The sequence below is a fragment of the Schistocerca piceifrons genome, chromosome 3 (genome assembly GCF_021461385.2).
Source record: "Schistocerca piceifrons isolate TAMUIC-IGC-003096 chromosome 3, iqSchPice1.1, whole genome shotgun sequence".
Taxonomy (NCBI): domain Eukaryota; kingdom Metazoa; phylum Arthropoda; class Insecta; order Orthoptera; family Acrididae; genus Schistocerca; species Schistocerca piceifrons.
Window position 1 is genome coordinate 293,278,387 of NC_060140.1, and position 12,580 is coordinate 293,290,966.

The 12,580-nt window shown below is 42.0% G+C and overlaps 1 protein-coding gene, 1 non-coding gene and 1 pseudogene across 2 annotated transcripts in view; 1 reads left to right on the forward strand and 2 right to left on the reverse strand.

Moving 5' to 3' along the window:
• The window catches only part of LOC124787826 (protein white-like), a 278,191-nt gene that overhangs the window by 197,542 nt on the left and 68,069 nt on the right, over window positions 1-12,580 (forward strand). The gene's annotated exons all lie outside the window — the stretch shown is intronic.
• LOC124791156 lies at window positions 4,962-5,079 on the reverse strand (annotated as a pseudogene).
• Window positions 5,180-5,253, reverse strand: Trnat-ugu. The gene has a single exon. It is a non-coding gene; the product is annotated as a tRNA-Thr (tRNA).

Sequence of the window (12,580 nt, forward strand, 5' to 3'; positions counted from 1 at the left end):
CGACATACAGTGCACAAATGGATTCCTGAATAGCGCAGATCTCTATCTCCCCCTTGCATCTCCCACAGGACACGTAAACAGTGTCTCCCCCAGCCAGCGAACCCGACGACATTCACACTTCGCTGATAATTTCCACTCACAAATCTTAAACACTCGCATATATAAAACCACATTCACTCCTGCCAAAACTCACTTAATAATAAAAAAGCATTCTCCCTTTCTAAGCATATATGAGTATGCATTTATCTTCGCCCATCTGATCTCTGCAATTTAAGTCGGAGAAAGACATATCTATTACCTTCTGCAACCTGTCTATAAACAGAACGATCTCAGTTACGACAACAGGATCTTGTTTTGACCATTCGCCGGAAATGCGCGCAATGTTGTACGCCTCAAACTAGGTACAAGTACAACAGATCCTCAACACCCTATCATCTTTATCCTCTACCATCAAACAGTGAAAAAGTCACGAATTCACCAATGCGATCCACCTCCAGCGCGGACAAATGGAATTCACAATACTCCCCCCGAATAATTCAGAGTGCGACCATCCAAGAATTCCTAACAGCTCGCCAAGTCCGACACCTCAAACTACAGATGCCTATATGAACAAGATCATATTAAATATACACACGCTGCAGAGGCCCCTTTAAAGTTTGATCACCCATACTCTAAGCGAATGAGAAGCTGCCTCTGGCCCTTGTTCAAACAGTGTTTTCTAACATGCTTTTGCACACTGCCGAGCATTTCGTCTTTCTGCCGCGAGTTCGAAGTCAGTGTCTGATTCTAAACAGACATTAACACGGACTGATGCACGGCCTCTTACTGGAAACTATACCTTGCACCTTGTAAATCATAATCTTACAGTCGATAGCATAACATTGAATGATTTTAAATTAAGGACAGCCACAACACAAGGAAACTAGAAGAGCCTGGTGGCGTTGCAGCGACTTCCCTCGAAAATGATTGCCCACCTCTACATTTAAACTCATACGTCGCAGTGACTGAATAGTTTATAACTCTGCGTTCCATTTCTAGTGATTGGTCATTCTTGCACACAAGTATGGGATAACCGTTTTCGATGCTAGCAACCCCGGAAGTTGCAGTCCGTCAACCAAAATTTGTCCCCCAACTCAAACAAGCACTGTCAGTCGATCATTATGTCGTACCCAGAGCACAGATGCGATGGATAAGACACCACCGATCTACTGTAATATTATCCATCACAGCTAATATCGCGAAAAATTTTACAGTAAGTCCAACACTGGCCAATCATGTGACAGCTTGTTTTCTTAATTTCAGTATCATAGCTAAACCATACATCCTCTACTTTGCAAGTATCATTGCGAACATTCATAGATGACTGCTCAGCACACTTATTTCTCGAACACATAAAGACGATTAATTTTGTACCAGGCAATGCTATACATATTTCTAAGACCTCGTGCATAGTACTCGATCAATCTCTGCATATGGCGGCCACAGAGCTATCTAGTCCTCGTATCTTAAAAGACCATCCTCACCTCGGCATTGACCAACCTACCCCGCAACATCGCTACCCAATTATTCCTCAACCGAGCAGATGAATACAGCTACACTCCACCTCTCTTGACTGAATGGAGATTTCCTAGTCCTAACCCCTCCAAGTGCACCACATTTCTCGAAATGTAACCAAGTCTTGGAGCTTAGCACACCATATCGATCTATAGTAACAGAACTCAGAGTGCCTTAATTTAACAGCATACAGTTAACAAGAACAGAGCGATATTTATACACAACATAGTTCGACACATTTTTAAGTAAATCATCCAATCTATCATGCGTAAAGTATTGCTCTAGAGTCCAGGATCGGTGCATCGAAGGTTCCGGCAGGAGAGAGAGAGAGAGAGAGAGAGAGAGAGCGAACATAAACACATACACACACACTCCTAAGACTAGAACGTTCAGCACTTAAAAACGTGCGATAGCCTCAGATCGCTTACTTTTCCGTCCTGTCAGGCATACGCCTTGGTTTCATTTAGAGGCAGTTTTAGAACACAGAACGATAACTTATGTCGCGGTCGCATGGATGGATCTGACATAAAATCGAAAGATTAGTGAGCATTCTACTGCGGACCAAACGTGCTGTTATATAGTCATGGCGGATTCCACTGTCGATCAAACTTTGCCGCCAAAAGTGTAGCACTGTGCTCTCGCTCGCACATGGACGCACTCTCGCTCGCACATGGACACGTAGTGGACGGTGAGCGGTCGGCATCGACAGATTTGAACGTGCCCAGGAAAAAAACTTTAGCACCAAAAGTGTGGCAGGGAACAGCCGACCGTTGTGTGATTCAGCTCCGAGGCAAACAATTTTGGCGGGAAACGTGCGGAGGCGACGAATACACGTGGTGAGTTGACAAGGGACCGCTGTGACGCCAAACTCGGCAAGTTACAGCGTGTCCAGTAAAAACATGTTTACTACGCGGGTGCGATCGCTGGGCTCGCCCTTGTTTACCGGCAGTCCAGCGCGAGTGGCCGGCCGCCTCACGTGACAGCCAGCGGCAGTGTCTCCGCGCGCTGGCCAGGGGGTGGCGAGGATTGGAACTATCCAGTTGGAGCGCAGACGTCGTGGCGACTGCACTGCGATATCAAAGATGTGTGTGCTGACTGTGTTGGAGAACAAGTGATGATCGTACTGCTTGAAATAAAGTCTTCAGTCCCTTCCTCCCTGCAAAATCAAAGGACGTGACTTACGTTACTATAAGTGCAGATTATTATTTGACACGATTATGATAGGCTACCAGTGAAAAAAGATAAGTGACGGAGAAAGTTTGTACGTGTGATCAATTATGGTGTTGGGATTTGAACTTGTGATAGATTTTTGTTATGGATGTAAGGAAAATGGCTTTCTCGCCGAAAAAATATGACATCTTGAATAAATAATAAATGATAATAATAAATAGGAGTACAGTTTCTCGAGACATTATTGTGTTGGAATTGGAATTTTGAGGGAATTTTCTAGTGGAGGCAGGTCAATAATAATAAATGATAATAATAATAAATGATAATAATAATAAATGATAATGAATGTTAATAAATGATAATCAATAGTATTGAATAATAATGACAAAGACAAGTACGGTTTTTGCATGAATTATCCTGTTGGAATTCAAACTTCCCGCCATTTTTTCTTCTGGAGGCTTAGGTTAGTGGACATCGCACAGTAGGGCTATTTTCCCGCCAAAATTCAAAGTTACCGACATTTTTTCTTGAGGTAAGGTTAGTGGACATAGCACAATTGGGCTATTTTCCCACCAAAATTCAAACTTCGCGCCATTTTTCTTGAGGTTAGGTTAGTGGACATAGCACATTTGGTCTATTTTCCCGTCAAAATCCGCCATCTTGGATGACGTCATGCTATATTGCAAGTCTACATGCCGCCATCTTGGATGACGTCATAATCGCCATCTTGAATATATTTGGCAACAGTGCAGTGTGTCTTGGCGCAAACCTTGCCCTACTACTCAGATTCAGAAGGATGTAGTGTGCAGTAGGTACAGGGAGATGAAGAAGCTTGCACGGGATAGAGTAGCATGGAGAGGTGCATCAAACCAGTCTCTGGACTGAAGACTACAACAACAACAACAACTTCATTAATAAATTACAACAAAGTTGTTTCAAATGTGTATTCCTTTTGTTGCAGACTACACAACCGTGTCAATCGCTATCACTTGCAGTGCAAGAACATACCCGGGACTGTCTTTGACATAGAAGCAACGGAAACACAAATTCGCAGAGCAGAACGCGCATTTAATGAAAGCTACTGTTTTGCAGACACACGTATGTTACAGAAGCGATACCGGAAAAAAGGTCATTTGAATTCAGCAAGATTATTCTTTCTTTGATCAACTTTGATGCCAACCATGCGAATTTGCTCGTGCCTGTGAAAGCAGGTGCGTTAATTTGATACAGAATTAAAGAATGTATTTTCGTGTAATCTTTATTAGCCTCCAGCAAGTGGGGAGCATTTTGAATTTTTTTTGCGAAAATTTTAATCTACCTGTAAAAGTAAACATCACGTGGTTGGGAAACGTGTACCGCCAGCGTGGTTGCCGTTAACTTAACCCCTGCGTTACGCTCGACGAACGCTACGGGTATAAGAGGTACACATTGAACCACAACATCAGTTTTCTCGTAAAGTAGAGGCCGTCGCTTGAAAAGCCGCTAGCCAGGTACTCCGACAGGTCCCTCTGCAACATGCGTCAGAATCCGCGATTAATAGGTCTGATGGTCTCCTTGTCAGCGATACAATGAGCATCTTTGAAAATGTTCACCGCAGCTCAGGACAAAACGTTAGCAACAATAAACTTCATGCACGATGACCAAACAACCCAGAAGTTTCAGCATTAACTAAGATAACCGGTCGTGAAATGCTTCATTGGATGAATGCCCACCGCGGTGCTGGCGTGCTGCTCTAGATGTCATGGCACTTCCATGTGGATGTAAGTGACTGAGTCTACTGACAAAAAGGTCACATTAAAGATAAGAGGTGTAATTAGAAAATATACGTAGGTATAACTTAATTTCAGATAAACAGTTTATAATGCATACTGAAGTAGATCAGTAAAATACATATATTTATATAGGAACATGGATTGTATTATAAAATTGTGATATACCTTGTGTTCTCCATGCAGTAGTTAGCACGATTTACCACTATACAGCAAACATTACGCCCGATGTCAAATAAAAGACGTAATACTAAACTTAACTCCTCCCGAACGGGCCATGAAGGCTCAAAGGCACCGACCAGCCGCCGTGTCATCCTCAGCCCATAGGCGTCACTGAATGCGGATGTGGAGGGGCATGTGGTCAGCACACCGCTCTCCGGGCCGTATGTCAGTTTCCGAGACCGGAGCCGCTACTTCTCAGTCAAGTAGCTCCTCAGTTTGCCTCACAAGGGCTGAGTGCACCCCGCTTGCCAACAGCGCTCGGCAGACCGGATGGTCACCCATCCAAGTGCTAGCCTACCCCGACAGCGCTTAACTTCGGTGATCTGACGGGAACCGGTGTTACCACTGCGGCAAGGCCGTTGGATAAAAGACATAATAAAATAAAATAATATCTTACAATGAAATGAACACCCTTAGCTGCTTACAGGCGTTGACATACGTCAACGGGGACAGATGAAAATGTGTGCCCCGACCGGGACTCGAACCCGGGATCTCCTGCTTACATGGCAGACGCTCTTTCCATCTGAGCCACCGAGGACACAGAGGATAGCGCGACTGCAGGGATTTATATATATAGTTCAGGCTCACCGGCCACTTGACCATCTTCTTCTGTGCGAATGCACAAACAATGCCCGAACTCTTACGGTAATCGGCAACGCTCCGCGAGTAATGAGTATAATGGGCGGGGCCCTACGAATGTAGTGCGGGAGAATACGGTGAGAATGTGGGTTTCGCGGGAGGCGTGCCATAGATAAATCCCTGTAGTCGCGCTATCCTCTGTGTCCTCGGTGGTTCAGATGGATAGAGTGTCTGCCATGTAAGCAGGAGATCCCGGGTTCGAGTCCCCGTCGGGACACTCATTTTCATCTGTCCCCGTTGACGTATGTCAACGCCTGTAAGCAGCTAAGGGTGTTCATTTCATTGTAATTCCATTCTAACGAGCTGCATGGTCACCGATGGTATCTGTTCTTTCCGACATGCCCGAATGATCAGATACCATATTAGTGTCCGCCCCGGTAACTGAGTGGTTAGCGTGACAGACTGTCAATCCTAAGGGCCCGGGTTCGATTCCCGGCTGGGTCGGAGATTTTCTTCGCTCAGGGACTGGGTGTTGTGTTGTCCAAATCATCATCATTTCATCCCCATCGACGCGCAGGTCGCCGAAGTGGCGTCAAATCGAAAGACCTGCACCAGGCGAACGGTCTACCCGACGGGAGGCCCTAGCCACACGACATTTCCATTTTATACCATCTTAGTATATATATAAAATAATATCTGTTCGGATACTTGTCTTGTTTGGAAACAAACCTGTTTCTTGACTGTAACCACGTGACGTGACTATACTATTCTGCACGACAGAGCGAACACTTTCTCTGTCTTCTCGAGTGCTAGTTCCATGGGCGATTGTGGTCCTGTATAGCGTTAGTATGACCGTTCCGAACCCACTGAGTCCATAATTATCGTGGGATCCTGAGTAGAGTTGTAAAACTACTGTGAAAAACCATTCAAAAGTCAATATCGCACAAAATATTTTTTTATTCATGACAACCGTTTCGACAGTCTTAGCTGTCATCTTCAGCTCTTAAACACAGTTTGTAGTAAAGCACATCGTTTTACGCTGAACCTCGTGCGCCAGATGTTAAGTGGATAAAGCTCAGCAAATTAGAAACGTTTGTCATCGTTAGATTATAATGTGCAGAGTTTTTTCCACTTGACATCATGTACATGAGATTCAACGTAAAATGAACATGTTTTGCTACAAAAAGAAACGTTTAAGACCTGAAGATGACAGCTAAGACAGTTGAAAGGGGTTCCCTTGAATAAAACATATATTTATTGAGATCTTGGCTTTTGAATGGTTTTTAACCATTAAAACAGATCGCCATAAGTACTCCCATAATGAGAGTACTGCTGTTCATTTTTGGAACACAAACTACGACCAGCTTAGAGACAGAAGTGATGGCACTTTCTGCAGGATCTGACCATCATTTTGCAAGACAATGCTAAAGCACGTACAGTGCAAGCTGTTACTGATTTGTTTGACTGATGGGGCTGCTAAGTGGTATACCACCTACTACACTCCCCTGACTTAAGCCCTCGTGAGCTCAACTCGATTTCTAAACCGAAGGGAACACTTCACGGCATTCGCTTCAGAACTGCTACAAATTCGTCGGGCAGTAGACCGCGCCGCTCGAACTGTCAACACAACTGGCACTGCTAAGGGTATCCTACGACTTCCATATCGCTGGTAATGGGTTATACACAATGCTGGTGACTACTTTGGAGTTCAGTAAAACTTTGAAACACGTATCTATTTTGTACGAGCTGTAAATAAATAGTTGTCACTATTAAAATTCCAACCCTCGTAATTCCACATTGCGATTATATTTAGGGCAGCCTTTAGTTCCCCACTGACACACGGTGTTCACAAATTCCTGTTACAAACTTCTGGGACTTGTAGACTGGAGCGACTACATAATATTTTGAATAGAAATTCATGTCCAGAAACGTATCGAATAACTCGTCCACTTCTACTTGAGGAACTGAATTAGGCGTGACGCAGTACAATTATTAGATAACATTTCGAGGGAAACATATTGAAACATCCATTTATCACTTAAGCACATTTGTTTGTATTGACACCTACACATAACGTGTTTACATTATTCCAAAACAAAAAAGAACACTGCATACGGAACAATACTAATGCAGTACAACAGCGGCTCGATGTGGCGACCACCGATGTTGTTACGGATATTGTACCTGCGACGCACGTTCTGGTACACACTCTCCATCACATCTGGTGTCTCTTCAGGTTCTACGTAGTTCAGCAGCCAGAACTGGTGTCAGTAGATCTTCGTCTGTCACTACAAGAGTCTCGTAGCAAGACAGACGTTAAGTGACACCAGGTGACCGTCTGACGTAGTAAACGTCATCCTGTCCACCCTGTTATATATAACGACGACCAGCTCTTCTCTTTCCCTCAGCAGGCGTGGACGCGTCGCACACCTGAATTAAAGCCGTCGTACGACGGAGACGGTGCTTTCCCGGACATAGGATTCTATTCAAAATATTTTGTACTCACTCCCGGAACGGAGTCCTGCAAGTTTGTAACTGGAATTTCGGAACGCCTTGTATGATCAAGATGCTCGTCAGTAACTGCTATTTTCTCCCTTCCCTGCAGAGAGAAAAGGGATTATTGCAGATTTCAAGAGATATTGTTATACTCTTTTCTTTTTCTTGTTGTTATAGCGCCTGACGATGGCCAATGTTGGCCGAAACCCGTTATGGCCGTATCATAGAAATTGTATCTGAAATACGAGTAAAAGCAAGAATTAGTAAAGATGAAGAAGTAGTTGTACACTATAAAAATCATTGTAACATACTGAGAAAAGTTGTAAGGAAATCAAGAAATAAGTATGTTAGAGAAGAAATTAATAACTCCGGCAGTAAAATAAAATCAATATGGAATGTTGTTAGGAGGGAGACTGGAAAAGTAACCACTGGAGTAGTTAGTATTACTATTAAAGAGAGCGAGACCATCCTAACCAACAGTACACAAGTAGCTAATGTATTTAACAACCATTTCTTAGGTGTAGGAAAAAAAATTGGTGAGAACAGTTCAAAAGAAAAAGTCAGGCAGTGCATAGAAGAGTCTGTTTTGAAAAAAATTAGTCAGATCAACTTTCACCTAACAACCTCTTGTGAAATAAGTAAGATTATTAAATCTTTGAAAAATAAATGTTCTGCTGGAGTAGATGACATCTCTAATAAGATATTAAAACAATGTGGAGCTATTACAGCTGGTGTTCTGAGTCACATATGTAATGCGTCACTAACTCAAGGTATTTTCCCAGACAGGTTTAAATATGCCATTGTCTGGCCTCTCTACAAAAAAGGGGACACCAGTATCCTTGCTTACAGAATTTTCAAAAATCTTCGAGAAAGTAATGTACTCAAGAGTGTTTTTTTTTAAACATAGCTGCACAACAGCAACGGTTTTCGTAATAAAATTATAAACAGCCGACCAGTTGCAATGGATAAAGAAATTCTTTACCTAGGTTTCGACAAATGTAAATTTGTCTTCTTCAGTAGGTAACAATTTAACATTAGTAAGGACTAATGTACCATCGCCGTTTTTACAATTGTCGGCATAGATCCATGTGTCAAAAATAAAATATAGCCCTAGAATTAGGGTTTGTTACATTAATATAAAATAGCTCATGGATCTTGCAGAGCTCACAACCGACTCAATTGTTACCTTCTGAAGAAGACAAATTTATATTTGTCGAAACCTAGGTAAAGAATTTCTTTATCCATTGCAACTGGTCGGCTGTTTATAATTTTATTACTCAACAGTGGTTAGCCATCTCAACAGTTATGGGATACTTAGTAAATCACATTTCGGATTTCAAAAATGCTGTTCCACTGAGACAGCAATATACAATCTCACTGTCCACATAATAGAGTTTTTAAATAGTAAAATGTCACCAATAGGAATTTTCTGTGTCTTGTCCAAAGTATTTGATTGTGTGAACCATAACATTATGTTACAGAAATTACAATTCTATGGTATGAATGGAAAAGCATATGAGTGGTTTAAGTCATACCTACAGAACAGGAAGCAAAAAGTTTCCTTATTTGGGTCAAGTGATTTAAATAAGTTTGCCACTTCATCTAACTGGGGTGAAATTACATGAGGTGTTCCACAGGGTTCAATCATGGGTCCCCTTCTGGTCTTGATATATGTTAACGACCTCCCTTCCTATCTGAAACAGGAAGCTGAACTAACACTGTTTGCTGATGATACAAGCATCATTATTAATCAGGTAAAAGAAACTCCAATTGAAAATGATACAAATAAGGTCTTTGGAAGGGTCATTAACTGGTTATCTGCAAATGGGCTTGCTCTAAACTTCGAAAAAACACAGGACATCCAATTTTCTGCTGCAAAAAGTACAGTTCCTTCAATAAATATAACACATCAACAGAAGTCAGTAGACGGGGTACAGCATACTAAGTTTTTGGGTGTACATATAGATGAGAATCTTAATTGGAAAATTCATATTTTGGATCTTCTAAAGCGACTAGGTTCAGCAACTTTCACAATCAGAATAATTGCCAATTTTGAGGATATAGAAATTAGTAAGCTAATATACTTTGCATACTTTCACTCTCTAATGTCATACGGAATAATATTTTGGGGTAACTCAGCATTTAGACAAAAAGTATTCACTGCTCAAAACAAAGTGGTTAGAATAATGTGTGGGGTTCATAGTCGCACATCTTGTAGACATCTTTTTAAAAGATTGGAAATTCTTACAACAGCCTCACAGTACATTTGCTCACTAATGAAATATGTTCTCAACAAGATGGACCAGTTTAAAAACAACAGTGACATTCATGATTATAATGCCAGAAAAAAGAAAGACTTACACTATCCTTTACTCAACCTATCTTTGGCACAGAAAGGGATAAAATAAGCTGCTATAAAAATTTTCGAGAAATTACCAGATGAAGTAAAATGTCTGATAGACAGCAGTAATATCTTCAAAAATAAATTGTAATCTTATCTGCTTGATAATTCCTTCTATGCCATAGATGAATTCTTGAATAGGAATAAATAAATCTATAAATATACACTACTGGCCATTAAAATTGCTACACCACGAAGAGGATGTGCTAAAGACGCGAAATTTAACCGAAAGGAAGTAGATGCTGTGATATGCAAATGATTAGCTTTTCAGAGCGTTCACACAAGGTTGGCGCCGGTGGCGACAGCTACAACGTCCTGACATGAGAAGTTTCCAACCGATTTCTCATACACAAACAGCAGTTGACCGGCGTTGCCTGGTGAAACGTTGTTGTGATGCCTCGTGTAAGGAAGAGAAATGCGTACCATCACGTTTCCGACTTTGATAAAGGTCGGATTGTAGCTTATCGCGATTGCGGTTTATCGTATAGCGACATTGCTGCTCGCGTTGGTCAAGATCCAATGACTGTTAGCGGAATATAGAACCGGTGGGTTCAGGAGGGTAATACGGAACACCGTGCTGGATCCCAACGGCCTCGTATCACTAGCAGTCGAGATGACATGCATCTTATCCGCATGGCTGTAACGGATCGTGCAGCCACGTCTCGATCCCTGACACAACAGATGGGGACATCTGCAAGACAACAACCATCTGCACGAACAGTTCGACGGCGTTTGCAGCATCATGGACTATCAGCTCGGAGACCAGGGCTGCGGTTACCCTTGACGCTGCATCACAGATAGGAGCGTCTGCGATGGTGTACTCAACGACGAACCTGGGTGCACGAATGACAAAACGTCATTTTTTCGGATGAATCCGGGTTCTCTTTACAGCATCATGATGATCGCATCCGTGTTTGGTGACATCGCGGTGAACGCACATTGGAAGCGTGTATTCGTCATCGCCATACTGGCGTATAACCCGGCTTGATGGTATGGGGTGCCATTGGTTACACGTCTCGGTCACCTCTTGTTCGCATTGACGGCACTTTGAACAGTGGACGTTACATTTAAGATGTGTTACAACCCGTGGCTCTACCCTTCATTCGATTCCTGCGAAACCCTACATTTCAGCAGGATAATGCACGACCGCATGTTGCAGGTCCTGTACGGACCTTTCTGGATACAGAAAATGTTCGACTGCTGCCCTGGCCAGCACATTCTCCAGATCTCTCACCAATTGAAAACGTCTGGTCAATAGTGGCCGAGCAACTGCCTCGTCACAATACTACTCTTGATGAACTGTGGTATCGTGTTGAAGCTGCGTGGGCAGCTGTACGTGTACACGCCATCCAAGCTCTGTTTGACTCAATGCCCAGGCGTATCAAGACCGTTATTACGGCCAAAGGTGGTTGTTCTGGGTACTGATTTCTCAGGATCTATGCACCCAAATTGCGTGAAATGTAATCACATGTCAGTTCTAGTATAATATATTTGTCCAATGAATACCCGTTTATCACCTGCATTTCTTCTTGGTGTAGCAATTTTAATGGCCAGTAGTGTAGTATATGCATTTTGTGCCATTTAAGGGAATGGGGTAAATAATAGAAATAAAAATCTGTATCTCTGTGTTATATATATATATATATATTCTGTACGAAATTCCATATACACAGTTTGAACACAAAATATGGAAAAATAAATAGAGCAAAACATTTTAAACACCTAGGTGAAATTTTGGAGCCAACCGGAGGAGAGAAAGTTGCACAGAAGATCAGACAACAGAAAATGAAGAGAGCATGTGGTATGACACATGAAATATACAATAAAAAATGCATCTCCTCGAACACAAAAATCAGACACTACTGCGCAGTAATTAAGCCAGCAGCACTATATGCTAGTGAAACGCTCACACTCCACACAAAATGTGATTTAGAAAAAATACTAAAAGAAGAACGCAAAATTATGAGAAAGATTTTAGGTCCAAAATTAACAGAAGAAGGATACCGGATACAATCAAGAAGAACCACAGAAACTATATCAAACCTGGCAGCAGACATAAGAAGGCGAAGATTAAAATTTTATGGACATGTCACTAGACTTCCCCCCACACGACTCACCAACAGAATTCTCACTTACATAGAAAAAGTCAAATCAACAACACCATGGATTAGCCAAGTAAAATTAGATTTACAAAAAGCAAATATTGAACTTAAAGATGTCAAAGATAGAAAAACTTTTAGAAATAAGGTGGAAAAGTGGATTGTATTGTCGGAGAAGGAAGCACTAAAGAGACCAGGAACAAAATGGACAGAAGAAAGAAAAAGAAAACATGGAGAACGAATGAAAGAAGTATGGAAGAAACGACGTCAGAAAGCTTTGCGTGATCCTT